Source organism: Ambystoma mexicanum, chromosome 6q (assembly GCF_040938575.1).
Source record: "Ambystoma mexicanum isolate Mex_15411 chromosome 6q, UKY_AmexF1_1, whole genome shotgun sequence".
Lineage (NCBI taxonomy): Eukaryota > Metazoa > Chordata > Amphibia > Caudata > Ambystomatidae > Ambystoma > Ambystoma mexicanum.
The window spans coordinates 874,429,479-874,446,395 of record NC_090937.1 but is presented as its reverse complement, the minus strand read 5'-3'; the positions used below and the strand labels follow the sequence as shown (position 1 = coordinate 874,446,395).

The window sequence follows — 16,917 nt, the reverse complement described above, 5'->3', positions numbered from 1 at the left end:
TGGTTCCGCCGGCAGGCGGATTCGCCGGCGGCCAGCACTAAGGCCATACAAAGGCCTGTTCCTGCGCCCCAGATCCCACCATTCCATCTCCCTTCGCCGAGGGGTGAGGGCAGGAGCCCCCCCAGCCCAGCAGAGGATCCAGGCTCCAGCGGGCACACGGACAGAGCCTGCCTGACCCTGTCCCATACAGCGCCTGACCTGCCCATGCCGGGCGCGGCGCGGCGCGAAACCGAGGCTGAGCCTCGATTACTCCAGCTGGTTCTGCCGGCAGGCGGATTCGCCGGCGGCCAGCACTAAGGCCATACAAAGGCCTGTTCCTGCGCCCCAGATCCCACCATTCCATCTCCCTTCGCCGAGGGGTGAGGGCAGGAGCCCCCCCAGCCCAGCAGAGGATCCAGGCTCCAGCGGGCACACGGACAGAGCCTGCCTGACCCTGTCCCATACAGCGCCTGACCTGCCCATGCCGGGCGCGGCGCGGCGCGAAACCGAGGCTGAGCCTCGATTACTCCAGCTGGTTCCGCCGGCAGGCGGATTCGCCGGCGGCCAGCACTAAGGCCATACAAAGGCCTGTTCCTGCGCCCCAGATCCCACCATTCCATCTCCCTTCGCCGAGGGGTGAGGGCAGGAGCCCCCCCAGCCCAGCAGAGGATCCAGGCTCCAGCGGGCACACGGACAGAGCCTGCCTGACCCTGTCCCATACAGCGCCTGACCTGCCCATGCCGGCCGCGGCGCGGCGCGAAACCGAGGCTGAGCCTCGATTACTCCAGCTGGTTCCGCCGGCAGGCGGATTCGCCGGCGGCCAGCACTAAGGCCATACAAAGGCCTGTTCCTGCGCCCCAGATCCCACCATTCCATCTCCCTTCGCCGAGGGGTGAGGGCAGGAGCCCCCCCAGCCCAGCAGAGGATCCAGGCTCCAGCGGGCACACGGACAGAGCCTGCCTGACCCTGTCCCATACAGCGCCTGACCTGCCCATGCCGGGCGCGGCGCGGCGCGAAACCGAGGCTGAGCCTCGATTACTCCAGCTGGTTCCGCCGGCAGGCGGATTCGCCGGCGGCCAGCACTAAGGCCATACAAAGGCCTGTTCCTGCGCCCCAGATCCCACCATTCCATCTCCCTTCGCCGAGGGGTGAGGGCAGGAGCCCCCCCAGCCCAGCAGAGGATCCAGGCTCCAGCGGGCACACGGACAGAGCCTGCCTGACCCTGTCCCATACAGCGCCTGACCTGCCCATGCCGGGCGCGGCGCGAAACCGAGGCTGAGCCTCGATTACTCCAGCTGGTTCCGCCGGCAGGCGGATTCGCCGGCGGCCAGCACTAAGGCCATACAAAGGCCTGTTCCTGCGCCTGTTACGCGCATGGGAGCGCGGCGTGGCCACCCCCCCTGCACAATTTTTCTATTCTCTAACCGATAGACTACCACCTGGACAATGAAAAACGTACTCTTTTTTCAATCAACGAGGGCACCCACAAAGGCACTGTGCCTGTCCTCAACCTGTCTACACCGTCGAGCCTAGAGCCAGGACCCCTTGCCGTCCACCTACAGGGTAAGCATACTGCCCCCTCCTCCACATTCCATTCCCGACCTTCGAGCTAGAGCCCTGATCTAGCACCTCCCAACATTGCTACGTCCAAGGTCCCACATGCACCGTTGTGCTCTTGAACCGCAACAAAATATTTCAATGCACAATCTATAGCCAACCAACCATACTCTTGCCCTGCTTTGCAATATGCTGTCACTTGATAATAGCACCGGCACCACGGTCACCTAGAGACCATTGTGATACTGTGTAGTACCTTATGGTCACCCAGAGACCACTGTGATACTGTGTAGTGCCTTATGGTCACCCAGAGACCACTGTGATATTATGTAGTGCCTTATGGTCGCCCAGTGACCACTGTGATATTGTGTAGTGCCTTATGGTCGCCCAGTGACCACTGTGATATTGTGTAGTGCCTTATGGTCACCCAGAGACCACTGTGATATTGTGTAGTGCCTTATGGTCACCCAGTGACCACTGTGATATTGTGTAGTGCCTTATGGTCGCCCAGTGACCACTGTGATATTGTGTAGTGCCTTATGGTCACCCAGAGACCACTGTGATATTGTGTAGTGCCTTATGGTCACCCAGAGACCACTGTGATATTGTGTAGTGCCTTATGGTCGCCCAGAGACCATTGTATTGTAAACCACTTACCCACCAAACTAAGTACCAGTCACGCACAATGTCCAGCCTACTTAGCTTCTACTGCATCATGGCTATTGCTACACTTCCTGCTACTAGCAAGCTAAGCAGCTACACAGAAACCCCACTATACTCACATGCACCTCTATCACATATATCACCAGATATTATTACTAACACTCATGCCTACACTGACTCTAAACACCAAACTCTGTTAGAACCACTAGTTTACACTTCCAAGCCTAGCTCCACCCACGATAGAAATAGCAAACTACGCGCTAGACTTAACAAACTCCATGAGACACCTAGACGACTCCTCCTTCCTACAAAATCTGAAATGAAACATCAAATTGGCAATACAGGCTACGCTTCTAACCACACCCGAGCTTCAACGCTTACCCAAATATCTGTGCCCAAGACAAAATCCAGCGCGAAAAACACTCCTAATCCTACACATACCAAAGAGGAAACTAAGGAACATTCCTATAAAGGAGCACTTCTCAATGCCAGGTCACTAGTTGCACATGCCCTTGAGATAGCTGATCTAATCACTGAGAATAACCTGGACTTCATTGCTATAACTGAAACTTGGCTACACCAGGCAGCAGGTCCTTCACTCATGCTAGCCATACCTGACGGCTACACTATATGTAGACAAGACCGAGAGGGCACCCGCGGAGGCGGAATTGCCATTATCTCTAAATCAAGCCTCTCACTAAGACTAGCCCCTGCACTAACGCTACAATCCTGTGAAGCCCTCACTGCTAAACTCCTTATAAATAATAATCAATCCCTAACTATTCACCTAATCTATAGACCTCCAGGCCCACTTGGGACCTTCGAAGAGGATCTACACAAGTTACTAACCCCCAATGCTAAAACCACCTCTCAATTGTTGTTATTAGGGGATTTTAACTTAGGATTCAATGACAAAACAGATGTGCATGCCGCGACTATTTCCCAAGCTATTAACTCTCTAGGGTTCTCCCAAAAAGTCAACAACCCTACCCATACGAAAAGTAGAATATTAGACTGGGTCGCTGACTCTAACTGTACTAAAGTCATCTCCTCTATCTCAGCTTTATCATGGTCTGACCACTCATTAGTGTCCTTTGACCTCCTAACCTCCCAACCATCCTCTACAGTCGTCCCCATGGCACCCTCATGCCCCACAAGAAACAAAAAGAATATGACAATAGATAATGTCATACCCGCTATTCTTCCAACCTTAAACGCCTTGCCTGACAATTTAGACCCCGGCACTTTAGTTCACGAGTATAACAAAATTATGACTGATACTCTGGACAAAATTGCCCCACTTAAAATGCGTACAAGTAAACCCAAAGCCCATCTAAATAAATGGTTCACGCCCGAACTCAAGGCTTTACGTCTCACCAAGAGAAAATATGAATCCAACTGGAAAATATGTGCAACTGCTGAGAACAAGGCTAACCTAATATCTATCTCCCGTCAATACAAAAACGCAGTCTGTCTGGCTAAGAAAAACTCATACAACGATCGCATCGCCAACTCCAAATCTAGCATGAAGGAACTCTTCTCCATCCTAAAGGAACTTGAGTCACCTATTGCCATACCAGACACCTGCACTAAAGATCAGACCTGGTGTTCTGACATCCAATATGCTCTAACTAATAAAATTACTACCCTCCAAAACAAAATTCAATTTAAAAAAGACTCGCTTAAACTCCCTACACGGTCACCACCTAAGGCGATCCACATGCCTCAACATACCAAATTCTCCTTCACCAAAACTTCCACACTCGAGATTGAAAAAATCATCCTCACCCTCAAACCATCCAACTGCAAAGGTGACATCTGCCCAGCACAGCTAATAAAAGACGCTGCCAGAGACCTATCACCATTTATCTCCAAACTTGTCAATGCATCCTTCTCCACAGGTATCATCCCAGCTAACCTAAAACAATCCTGGGTGCTCCCGTTGCTTAAAAAGCAAACTTTAGATCCTCTCATCCCCACCAATTACCGTCCAATCACCACAGTTCCGTTTCTGCTAAAGATCCTGGACAAAGTGGCCTATATACAGATTCAAAACTACCTTGAACTGCACAAACTACTAGGATCTAGACAATCTGGCTTCCGCCCACTACACGGAACGGAAACAGCCCTGATTGACTTAAAGGCCCAAATAGACGAACTGAGAGATCAGGGTAAAACAGCCCTCCTCCTCCTACTAGATCTCTCAGCTGCGTTTGATCTTGTGGACCACAAAGTCCTCTGCAAACACCTGGACGTTGCCGCTCACTTCTCCACCCAAGCTATCAGTTGGATAGAATCCTTTCTGAGTGAGAGAACTATGAGAGTCTTTTCCCCTTCGGCAGCAGCTGACCCTATACCCATTACTTGTGGTGTCCCTCAGGGATCCTGCGTCTCTCCGACCCTTTACAATATATTCACCAAACCTCTGTTCGATGATTTGGACAATCTCGGTATCACCTACACTAACTATGCAGATGATACACAGATTCTCTTCCCACTTTCTCGGGATTACAGTGAGGATGGGGAGTTGGTGAATAGAGTGTATCTCATCATTCAGGCATGGATGGCCACTCACGGTCTTTGCCTGAATGATGATAAGACAGAGTTGATCATTCTGGGCACAAAAGCCAATATTAACAAATTGGGCCCAGATTACTCAGCCTTCAGCATAGACGGAAATGTCATTAAAGTCTCGAGGGAAGTAAAAACACTTGGTTTTTATCTCGACTCTACCCTGTCCTTCACTAAACAGGTAAACTCCTTAGCCTCCACCACTGCTTACACCTGTAAATTGATCAGAGCAGGCAAGCCCTTCCTGTCCAATACCAGCTGCCTAATCCTGGCTAGAGCCTTAATTCTTTCCCGACTTGATTACTGTAATGCCCTATACAGTAGCGCCAATAAAGCCACTACCCTAAGACTTCAAACTCTACAAAATAATGCTCTCAGAGCTGCATTAGGAATAAGAAAGAGGGAGCATATCTCCTCGACTAGGCGGCAACATAAATGGCTTTCTACTGAGAATAAAATCCAGCTAAAAATGATCTCATTAACCCATAAGGCCTTAAATAATGCTGCTCCTAGCTACTTGATGGACAAAATAAAAAGAAAAACTTCCAATAGACCCATGAGACTCGCCAACTCCAATTGTTTGGCAGTACCTAGATTCAGACTTGCCAAAATTGGTGGCGTTTGCTTCCCTGTGAAAGCTGCTAACCTGTGGAACGCCCTGCCACCTAACCTTAGAGCTGACCAACCCTTCCCCCATTTCAGAAGGAACCTTATCAAACACATTATCGCCAACAATGACTTAACACCCGAACACTCACAAGCGTAGTCCTACCTAATGCACCCCGACGCGACATCAACCTTTATGTTTATTACTGCTAATCATGTATATTGTTAACTGTACATTCATGTAAATACGGCAACTCTTTATCTGTACATTCTATTAATTTGTGTAATATGGCGTAATATTGTAAATTCATTTATATAACATTGTAACATTGTAAGCTTCGCATATACTTGTTGCTGCGCCCGGTAACCTAAGGGTCTGGTGCGCAATATAAATAAATAAACAAACAAACAAACAAACAAACAGTTTTATGGCCCACAACCCCCCCTGGCGTTTTTTTAGCGTTTTTTAGCGCTTTTCAGCGTTTCTTAACAAATTTCTGTGGAGTTGATGCGATCTGAGTAGGATAGAACATACCATAGAGGCACCCGCAAAGGTTATATACAGCCGCTAGGTCAAATTACCAACTACTTGTGATTTTGCAATATGCACTTTATATTATGCACTTTATTGATAGCACTCAGCACTTTGTCCTTTAATGTTTACATAGCACACAGCACTTTATTACCTATGAAACATCTGCATATTTCAATTTTGATGTCTGCAACATGTATTTTGTAAACTTTGTTGACACCACATTTCAGTTCATGCTGAGACACTGTGTCGGCCCATTAGGGCTGAATTAAACAAACCTAGTACAATAGAAGACGATGTACAATTGTTTCTCTTAACTTTGTTGGCATTGGCGAACACTAGGATGAAAATACATCATTTTATACCAGTAATTTCGGGCAAATTGTCCATCCCCAACCCACATGGAATAATTGGTTTGATATGACAAAAGCGTTTCGAACTACTATAGTGCCCATAAATAAATAAAAAAACACTCTCATGAATGCAATGAAATGGGTGGTCATGCAAGTTCCAACATGGCTGCATTGTTGTCTACCACTTGTTACTTTACTTAAGTGCAAAACATTGAAAAAGGACTTATACACTTTTTTCTATAACACTACAGTCCTCTCTCTGTGTCACATACCAGGCCAAGCCCGAGTAGGGTGAAACGCGTCGTTCTTTTCTTGCATCCAAGACCGTTGCTGCCTCCTTTGTCCATGTATTTCAAATAATAAAGGACACTTTGACTGCACGATACACAAGCCTGCGTGTGGATTTGTTGGAGACATCCAGTCTTTCGCTTTTATCACAGCCGGAGTGCCGATGTAATTCGGATTGGTTTCCAGTCCTTATATATATATATATATATATATATATATATATTTTTTTTTTTTGTTTTTTTATGTGGGGGGGGGAGGTCAGAAAATCTGATGTTTTAGATCAATAATGCTAATAGCCATCGCTGATGCTGCTCTTCCAGAGCCACATCAAAGTAAGCGTTGCAGTAACAGTTGTCATTTCCCAATTTAATTCTAGCCAGTTTGTCGACCTTGGAAGGTTGCAGCAGGGTGGGGGGTGCGGTTCGCTGGCTGAGTTGAGATCACGCGTGAGCTGACCTCCCAGGCAGAATCTGTGTTTTATATTAAGATGATAACATCAGGTTTGTATGACATACGGTTTATATAGCTCTGCAGTCTTGAAGGGATGAGTCGGGGAGCTTTTTTGTAGCCACGTCCAGGAGGAGTGAAAGGGTTAAGCAGCGTGCTCCTGGGGCTCTTGTTGAGGCCTGTGTCTGGCGAAGTCGTGTGCTTCTGCTCGTTTACAGGGCTGGGTTATAGCCCTTGACTCGAGGCCGGGGTGCGCGCCGCTGTAGTAGTGTGCACCTACCCCTGCAAATTGCTATATCGGGGCGGCTTTCTGTGCCCTCACACTGGCCCTGACTCCCGCAAATCTGCAGAGCGTGGCTTGAAATTGAGGTAAATACACACAGCAAAACACTAGTTTGCATAAAGGTCTATTGCCTGCCACAACACAGCTAGAGAAAACCTAGCCTGTGTTTATTGACGGAGGTCATTGACTCCTACTATTGAATTTGCATTATAGGAAATCCGCGCAAGATTATGTTAAGAAGCTTGAGGGGTCCAGGTACATTTTTTTAAAGAGTGACTCATGCCCCACTCACGAGTGGCTGTTTCTCCTATCAGCATGGCCGGCCGTAGGGCAGGGCGGGCCGGGCGACCGCCCGGGGCGCCATACCCCCCCCACAGCGCCATTAGCCCCCTGCTACGCCACCTCGGGGGAGTCTTTCAAGGGCTCCCCCAACCTGGCGTAGTGGGAGAAGGCGCGGCAGGCGCCCATTTGTTATTAAATGCACCCGCGGCGGCGGGGCGCGTTTAATAACAATGGGGTGCTGCTGCTTTGCACTATTCACATGATTACCTCCACGCTCTGATGCGGTTTGCATTGGACTAGGGTGCTCATGCATTAGCATGAGCGTCCTATTCCAGTGATTAACCCCCTGCGAGTCACCGGACCAGGGAGGTAGAAAAAAAGGTGGCGCATATTGCTCCCCCCCACCCCACCTGTTGACCAGCAGCGCGCATGGAATACGTTTTTCGGTGGGTTACTGTGTTTACTGAAGGGATCACCTTGTAACCAAAGTTAGCATCCGTGCAGTTGAGTGACAGTTCACGTTCTTCAGAGCTAGTTAGCCTCAAGACTTCGATAGCAAGAACTAGAAAAAAGCCCAAGATACTGGCTCGTTCTTTCAGGCAATGTGCCTGTTGTTGTATGTTTTTACAGTAGTGAGAAACTAATACTGCTGAAAAGTGAACACGTGGAACAAGCCAGCTCCTTGACACTAATCCATTTGGGGGGGGTTGGGGAGCGCGTGGGGGCGTCAACCCCTGAAGCTTTCAGGAGCAGTTGCACGGTGTGGTGAACCGCAGAACCGCTGTCGACGTTGCCCTTGAGTAAAGCCTATCCCCTGTTCCGTGTCACTGGTTTAATTTCTCACAGGTGAGGTCACTTTGTTCTGGGCAGCTTTTGCGGTTTTTGTTTTTTTTTTCCGACAAGGGGTGAATGAGAGGCACTCCCAACTCAAAGTGCTTCCCGGCAGTGGGTGGTGCGGAGGATTGTGGGCTTACCTGCCCATTTAAAAGCTTTTGAAGGACAAACGCTAGCCAAGTTCGTAGGCTTGGAGGGTCGGGAATTGGCAAAGATTCATGGAATTATTTGCGTGTAAAAACTGGGATTTGGGTGCCATTCTGCCCGCAAATCCTTGTTTGCGAATGGGGATTTGCGGGCAGAATGGTACGCAAATACCCGTTTAACACGCAAATAATTCCATGAATCGGGGCCAAAGGTAGTGGGCCCGAGTCATGGAATTTTTCGGACGGTTCAAAGTGACTTTGCACTGCCGACACAAACCCTGCTTCATGGAACTGTGCAAAGTGTATTTTTGCAGTGCAAAGTCAGTACTAAGTCTTTTTTTTTCCAGTACAAAATGACTGCACTGCAAAAATACACTTTGCCCAGTTCCATGAACTGGGGTTTGTGTCGGCAGTGCAAAGTCACTTTGAACCGTGCAAAAAATTCCACGAATAGGGCCCACTGTTTTTGTTCCCAGACACAAAAGCATGTTTTCGCCCCTTTACTAGACTGTCGCGTTCCTGCTGTAAAAGGAGCGGTGTCTCAACCCTGTTAGTTATCGGCGTGTGCAGGGCTCCGTCAAAGCGGTGCAGGGGGGCAGTGGGGGCTGTTATACAAGAGCTTGTCCCTCTGTGTTTACCCGATACTGTCGCCAGTGAACACGCACTGGGCTGGTTTTACCCTCAGCTCCAGGTAGGGGAGCTCTGCTCACTCCCTTGAAGCAGAAAGTACATCGGAACGCTGCGTGGTTGGTTTGTTATTTTATGAAAGAGCTTTGACAACACGATGGAGCACCCTAGGGGTTCTCCTCGGAGGAGTAGTATATGTCGTGGCATGTCAAGGGCATGCATTCCTAATCTTGAGGGTTGGGGGTGGCAGGGTTTAGAACAGGCTTGTCCAACCTTTTTGAATGTGGGGCCGAAGCATTAACTTTTTGTCACCCAGAGGGCCGGCGAGCCAAAAGTCAACAACCTCACCCAAAGCAGTATATTAAAAAGCGATATTGTGTGACCTTTGGCACAATAGTATCACAGGCAGTGATAGCCATGCAGTCCCAAGGATAGCTTTTGGTGTCATGGGCAGTGATCAAAGGTTTTTTGCATGTGATTTCTTTCAGTGTCTATGTGTTAATATTTTTCTGAAATAGTGGGGGCGACCGAGCGTAGCGAGGGAGCTACAAGGTTCTAGGGAGGGTTTGGGGGGGTTCCCCCCCCAAGAATTTTTTTTCAAATATGGGGTTGAAATGGTGCATTTTACAGCAGAAAAGGTGACCAAAAAGCCATAAGTGTACAATCAGTTCTAAAAGGGGAACATGAAAATTCCATGTCACCAACAGCAGAAAAGAACATTTTACAACACAACACATTTTAATGATCAATGTGTCCACAGTGTAAAACAGCACTGTCACTGATGTAACACATTGTCGTGCTGGTTGTACCCAAAATATGCCTCTGTAGCAACATGTCTATGCTGGCTGTTCCCAATGTAGGCCAGCATTGTCCTGTACAAAGCATGATTGATGCTGCCTGAGCATGTGCAGTGTGCCCAATACATATGGCAGCTTATCTCTGTAATACACATTACTTCTGTGGTGATGAAAGAAGCATAATTCAATTCAACAGATAAAATGTGGAAAAGCGATCACCCAAAGGTGAACCTAATTGAAGAAACGCAATGTGAGCACAATCTAAAAGTATGCAACCTAGCAGGCCTAGTGCACACTTTACCTTTTCTTTCACCAATAAATTGGGGGGGAGAGCGCGAACGCAGTCCCCCACTACCAGAAATAATGCAGTCGTGTATCCCGCATTTGGGAACATAGCAGGGGTCAGCAAATCCGATGTGCAATGGGTAAGCCTCACCCTGGGAGATCTGCCCTTGAGATCACATTCTCCCCTGCCAGCTAAGTATGAGTTGCATGCAAGAGGGCAGGGGTTGGGTCATTTCTGGGAAGCCCCGCTAAGCGAGGGTGAGAAGGCAGGCCCTGACCCAGCCCCAACCCCCCAATCCCCGGAAGCTCTGAGCGTCTGCAGAGCTGCCTGTCCCGCGTGTAGGGGGAAGCTCCAGCAGGCAGAGCCCAGCAGAAGAGCAGATTGTAGCACAGTTCCTTTCTCCCATCAGGTGCTGCTCGGCCCGAGATTTGTATAAATAGCAGGATGGCTTGAGCAGGCCTGTTGCAGTCTGCCCACTGGCCTGTCAGCCCCACACGGGCCCATGGCCCTCCTGAGCGTAGCTGCTCAGCGCTGGCCCCATTCACACCATCATAATCATCCTGGACCTCGACGCTCCACCACCCCTGAGTCTCAGAGTTCTGCTCAATGACAATGCTGAAGCTTTGACATCTTTGCCGTAACCATATGCCGTGTTGTGTCAGCCGAGCCTGCACAGCGCCAAAGGCAAGTATAGGCTGCCCTCAGACTGCGCTACCAAAAGAGTGAAAATAAGTTATACCTGTTGAGCTTGCCTGTTTCACTTTTATGATTGGGATCACTGCTGCATGGGTATTAAGCGCCTTATAAATAACCTATCATACCACTCGTATTTTCTCCAGAGCTGCAGCAACTATTCGAAGTGTACTCCGATCCATTTTGTGAACAAACTCAATCCACTAACAAACGAAAACTTTGGTTCCCATTGATTTGGATTTGGATTTTGTTTCCTTTCTATACATTTCTGGAGAGCATTTTTTGAAAGGTTGTTCTTGAGTGTGTAGATTATTTGCTATTGCCCACTTTTGGCGAATGGCAATTTCGACAAAACATTTTTTTGCCGCAGAGGAAAGCTATTGTCCCCAACCATGCCAGGTGCATATTTGGTGTGAAGCTGCTGTGAGGACCAAGGCCACACCTGCTGCATGAACTCTGAAACCAGGACCCTGCTCACTGCAGGTGCTCTCTGGTGAACTTCCTGGCATGGAAGTGCAGAACAAAGGACCCACCTTGCCCCTAGAGACTCTGGACAGGGTCTCCCAGCAGCCCAGAAGTTAAGGCACAGTGCTCATCAAAATGCTTGTGAGCTACGTTGACCCAGACCTCGCCTGCCTGGCCCTGCCCAAGTTTATTTGTGTTACTTGCCACTGCTGCGTGCTGAACCACACCATGCGTTGGACACAGTCACCCAGTTCCCCAACCCAAAGCTCTGTCACCGTCTCCCGATAGTGTTGAGCCACGAGTGAAAAGAACAAAAGGTTTTTGAAATGGCCCTGTTGCTTATGTACACCTTAAATAACCCTGTTCACTTTTAAGCCACCCGTCTCTACCTTTTTAAAGCCATTGTCATAAGGTTTGACATTTTGCTGCTGAAATCTTTGCCTGTGCACCTCGGTCTACAAACCTGTAGTGCCCCTCTATTTTCAAGTCTTCGTTCCCTGGGTTTTCCCTTACAGGGGTGCACCAGTAGTATTTTATTATTTGTGTACATTTTTGTTATTAGAGTAAAAGGTAATATATTTTTTTTAGAAACGTGGTTTTACATTCTTTTACTTTGGTTCAGCATACCATTGTTAGTATTTCTGCTGTACCTGGTCATCCCCTGTACTAGAGAATAAAGCCTGTTGTACTGTTTTTAGTAGTTTTGTTATTCGGATAGTGAAGAAAACTAAATGAGTAGCAATGGCAGTAACGTAAACATGTTGTAGTATGGAGGCATAGGGACAGCAGGGTGGATTCTCTGATCGGCCTCCTGATTGACGAACGCAAGCTCCCCTTAGCATCTTTGATGGAAACTCTCCAAAAGACCGTGAGCAAAGGGGGCGCCATTTTACAATCGTTTGGCGAGAGGTCCGTTGTTTTCCTTTAGAAGCCATAATGCATTTCAAGACAGATGCCTGGCTTCAAGGGAGTCTAGTTGAGCTGCTAGGGTTCAGATTTTTGGGGAGGGAGAGGGGGATCAGGCGCTACTCTCCTGCTTTTTAGATTAAATGCTTTCTCATGAGGTAGACACATCTGTTTGCCATTAGTTAACATGGCTAATTATATTTTGTATGGTGCTTCAGATTTGATGTTATTTGACTATGTTGTAGAACACTTTCATGAGGATTGGCTCGGTATGTGCTTTGTTAAAAACTTTATATAAAATATTTAAATACAATGAGAAAAAACACGGAAAATGTCAAATATATAATATTTTTGTACTAAAATGTTAAGAAACAAACGTAGCTGTTTAACAGAAGGATCCGAAGTGAATCTGTACAACCAAGGCCTATCGAAAGATTTCAAACTGAATTAGCAATCCTGCTAGTAACCCATTCCTATATGGATAGTGCCGTTCTGATCCTTAATTTATGCACTTACATTCAATGGTAGTCTTTTGTGTGTTTAGACATAAAAAGAGAATACATGTCCTAAAAAGAGAATACATGTCCTAGGACATGTATTCTCTTTTTATGTCTAAACACACATTTGTCTTGTTCTTTTATGTGTCCCGAATAGAGCACAGAGTAGTTTTGCGCACAGGCACATTTTTAAAAAAAAAAAAAAAAAATTTTTTTTTTTTTTTTTTTTTTTTTTTTTTTACACTCGAGCATTGTCCAACATACGGCCTGGCGGGCCACATAAAATGGCTTGGCGGGCCGCATTGTGGCCCGCGGGCCGTACGTTGGACAACCTTGGTTTAGAAGGTTAATGCCCCAGCCGTGACATAAGCATAACTCCTGGGTCACAGGTTCAAAGTACGAGTCCACCCTCCATCATTCAAAGGGGAGACCCGCGGAATGCGGGTTCCACACATGGCAGAGCTGGGCGGCTCAGTGCTCCGCGTGGACAGTGCTTCCCCGGGCCCTCCACAAGCAAGCACGGTGTTTTTTTTTTTTTTTTTAAAGCATAAAAAGTAGCTGTTGCAGACTGCATTCTGAACCTAATTGACAAATCAAATGTTTGCTATAGTTGCCCTTCGGACGAATACACGTAGGGGTTTAAATGGCCAGGGCCAAGCCCCGGCAGTCTCTTGAGATGGGCTTCCGAGCCAGGCCTACCCCGACTAGCCCAAGCCACCCCGACCTCTCGGGCAGGCGTTTAGCTGAACGCTGCACGGTTACACGGCTGCCTGCGGTTGTCCGCGTTTTGGATAAGAACGAAAAGGAAATGCCTACCTCAACGAAAAACGTTTCATCAGAAAACATTGAACCTAGTTTTGGTGCTTGTTTCCACAATCCTGCCTAGATAGTGCTGCCAAACCGCGATCTCGCAGAGAAGACCTGGAGAACGGGGCGGTTTCTAGGCGAGTTTCATTAGCTGCCAGGTGAGGAGTTGCAGAAAGCTTTGACAATCTGGTACCCCTTTAAACTTGGCAGGCATGAGACGCTATTGGAAGGTTTTGACTAGCGATCTATATCCTTCAGTGACCAGTTCATATTTTTAGTTTTCTCTACTTGGTGAGTTTAGATTCTGATACATCATCCACTTCTGCTCAAGAACCTGGACCCAAGGCATTGGGAAAACTAGAAGCATTGGCATATTCCTAGATTCAAGCCGCAGTGTTACTAGGCATGGGCTGGCAATGCCACTTCTAAGCCGAACGTGGGTCCGGCAGGTGCTGTTTACTCGGAATATACAATCTGGCCTACTTTGTGCAATGCAGGCACCTGTCGGGACGATTTGCTCCAATTCTTGAACATGTACAGTTCTGCACCATTTGCGTTCTTGCATTGGCTGCCTGTACGCAAGCCCATTGTTTTAAAATCATTATGGCTCGTCTGTTGGCTGTTTTTATGGTATTGGTCCCCACCTACTGAGGTTAAAAGCTCCTGTCCATTCTGGATCCTGCACACCTCTTCAGCTCTGCTCATCTCCACCACCTCTCCTCCCTCCTTCGCTGCCTTTCCCCTGTTCTCCCCAGACGAGGTTTCCAGACAAGTCTGATCTATGAAAGTCTGGTCAAAACAGGTTCACCCCTGTTCCTCCAAAACCATCAAGGACCACATTGACCACCTGGCTCCTGCTCTGGCTAACTTCTGCAACCACTCCTTCGCCAGTGGAGTCTTCCCTTCCCCCTGAAGCACTCCCTTGATGTCTGCACTTGCCACCAGCTGGCCGCACTTTTATTGTTTTGTTTCATTTATTTTCCTTTTTATCCAATGTACTGTACTTCCCCCTTCCCCCTTTCCGTCCACACTTTTCCCCCTCCCCTGCACGATCTTAATGTCACCTGGCCTAGTAAGATCGTTGTCTCTGTCTTCCCTCTGTTCCCCCTCCCTTGCCTCATCGCACCTTGAAACACTTGTGTATAGGGGAGTTATAAATGCCATATCATATACCCCCAAGTAGGAGGCAGAGAATTGGTAGTGGAGGTTTTTCAGTCCAAGTTGGATAAGTGTGGAACGAGTGACCGTTGATGGTGCGCTCCATGGAAGATCACCTTTTACTTGGTCTCGTTTAATCTTGCCGGATTGCATAGTTTGTGAAAATTGGCCTACTAGCGCCTGAAAGCTATTTGATGCATGTCATAAGTATGGGATAGCAGTCTCCGGAAAGGCAGGACCCTCTCTCAAGGACTCTTGCGATCCTGCTCATCCTGTGTTGGGCAGCCAATCTGACTCTGGCTTGTTTAACAAGAGGGCGGGAATAATTAAACCAAAGGGACTTTCCCGAGGGTCTAACCATGCATGGTTGTCCCAGGCGAGATTAGCTCTGTGAAGCAGCTGTCCTAGTGGGACGTTTCATTAACAATTAATGTCTCTCCTTCCTCAAGGGATGGAAAACGTGTTCGAGAACAAAACGCAATGGGGGTCCCCGGGCCAATTCGTGCAGCTTGCCTTAGTGGATCGTCAAATCATATTTTAAGTGTGAAAACCCGACCTGTGGCGTGCTGAATATACATCTCTGAGCCTTTCAGAGTGAGAAAAGCCTGTCAATTAAAGGCGGCCAGTCCATAGAGGCGATGCTCTGACGCAATCTTCTGAATTTTCCTGCCTGCAGATGGGATGAGTTGAGACCGTGTTGCGGCAATAAACTCCTTCAAATATTTAATGGCAAACATTTTACACGCTTTATTTCAAATACCGCGTCTACCGTCTTAATTGCGTGGCTTGGTCGAGTGGCCTGTTGATTCTAGTTTTCACGAACAGAACTTGGTTCCGAGCGACCCTAAATTCAAGTCTCTCTCCTATCAACATGTCTCAAACGCTGCCTCGTGAAATCGTGTGTTAGCTTAAAATGGCTGCCGCGGGCCCAGTGCTGACACCTGATTTACGGATCGCCGGGAGACGAGATTGGCTCTGTACAGCCTAGATGGCGGGTCACCTCGCTGCAATTCCCGAGATCGCAATGTTCAAGTGAAGCCGGCACCTCAAATAATGCAGTATTTCGGAGAAATATTCTTGCGTTAGCTTTAGCGTCTAAAGTGCATGAAATATAAGGCCCGAGTCAAAGAATCCCATCCCCCACGTGGTTGAGAGCTAGAGCTGGTGTATAGAAACTAGTATTTACTAGAAATGTACTTAACCCAGTGGGTGCCTCGTTGTATGTTGCTCTGGCGGAGGGGGATGGGGTCCGCCAGTGCCATTAACGAATTTTGATAAGGAAGCAGTGGCAATATGAACCGAATCTAATCTCCATGCAGCAGAGTTAATTCGTGACCCTATGAAGGTGAAAAAGAAATTGCTGGACTATGTATGATTGGACGGTGTGAACTGCTACAAATTATATATAAATCCACCGCCAGTTGAGAAGAGCTCTTTTTTAAAAAAAAAAAAAAGTGTTCCCTAACTCCTATTGGAGGACTCATGTTTTTAAGATTTCGGTTAAATATACTGAATACAGCTGAAGTGTTGCAAACGCGTTTCCCTAATAATGTCACCACAGGGGACAGCGGCTGCTGTAATGGAGGAGGGTTTCTCCAAACAAGATTGCATGCGAGAACCTACGAGCATTGAGAAAAGAACTGTGCGTGCAAAGTATGTGCAAGACTTCCAGTATATCGATGTCCGAGCATTTTATAATGGAGTTACCAGTGGGGAGGTCACAGGTTGGACTGTTAAGGCAGCTGGGCTTATTGAACTGCGAGGTTAAATGAAAGGGGCATGGGCAGATGGGCCAAGAGTGTTATTGCACCTTAGTCTGAGCATTTGCACTTTAATCCTATAATGACTTTTTGGACTTCAGTATTGCCCAAAATTGCACTTTTTTTATTACTTGCACTTTAATGTTTAAAAGAATATGATTTCAATAATAGATTTTAATGGATGAAGTCCAGGGCAAAAGAAGGATTTTAAATGGTCCTAAAGTAATAGGTGTAGCAGTTGTTGACTCATTCACTATAACGTGCATAGAAAGGGATTGTCTAATAAATGTTCATTTTGGCTTACTGCACAAAAACCCAGACTCATTTAAAAGTGGAAAAGGTCGCTTTAATGTGACAGGCCAAAGCTTACAATCAAAACG

The 16,917-nt window shown here is 47.5% G+C and overlaps 1 protein-coding gene and 1 non-coding gene across 5 annotated transcripts in view; one reads left to right on the top strand and one right to left on the bottom strand.

Moving 5' to 3' along the window:
* The window catches only part of SH3RF1 (SH3 domain containing ring finger 1), a 493,515-nt gene that overhangs the window by 47,312 nt on the left and 429,286 nt on the right, over positions 1-16,917 (top strand). The gene's annotated exons all lie outside the window — the stretch shown is intronic.
* Positions 10,289-10,450, bottom strand: LOC138517227 (U1 spliceosomal RNA). The gene has a single exon (XR_011282439.1). It is a non-coding gene; the product is annotated as a U1 spliceosomal RNA (small nuclear RNA).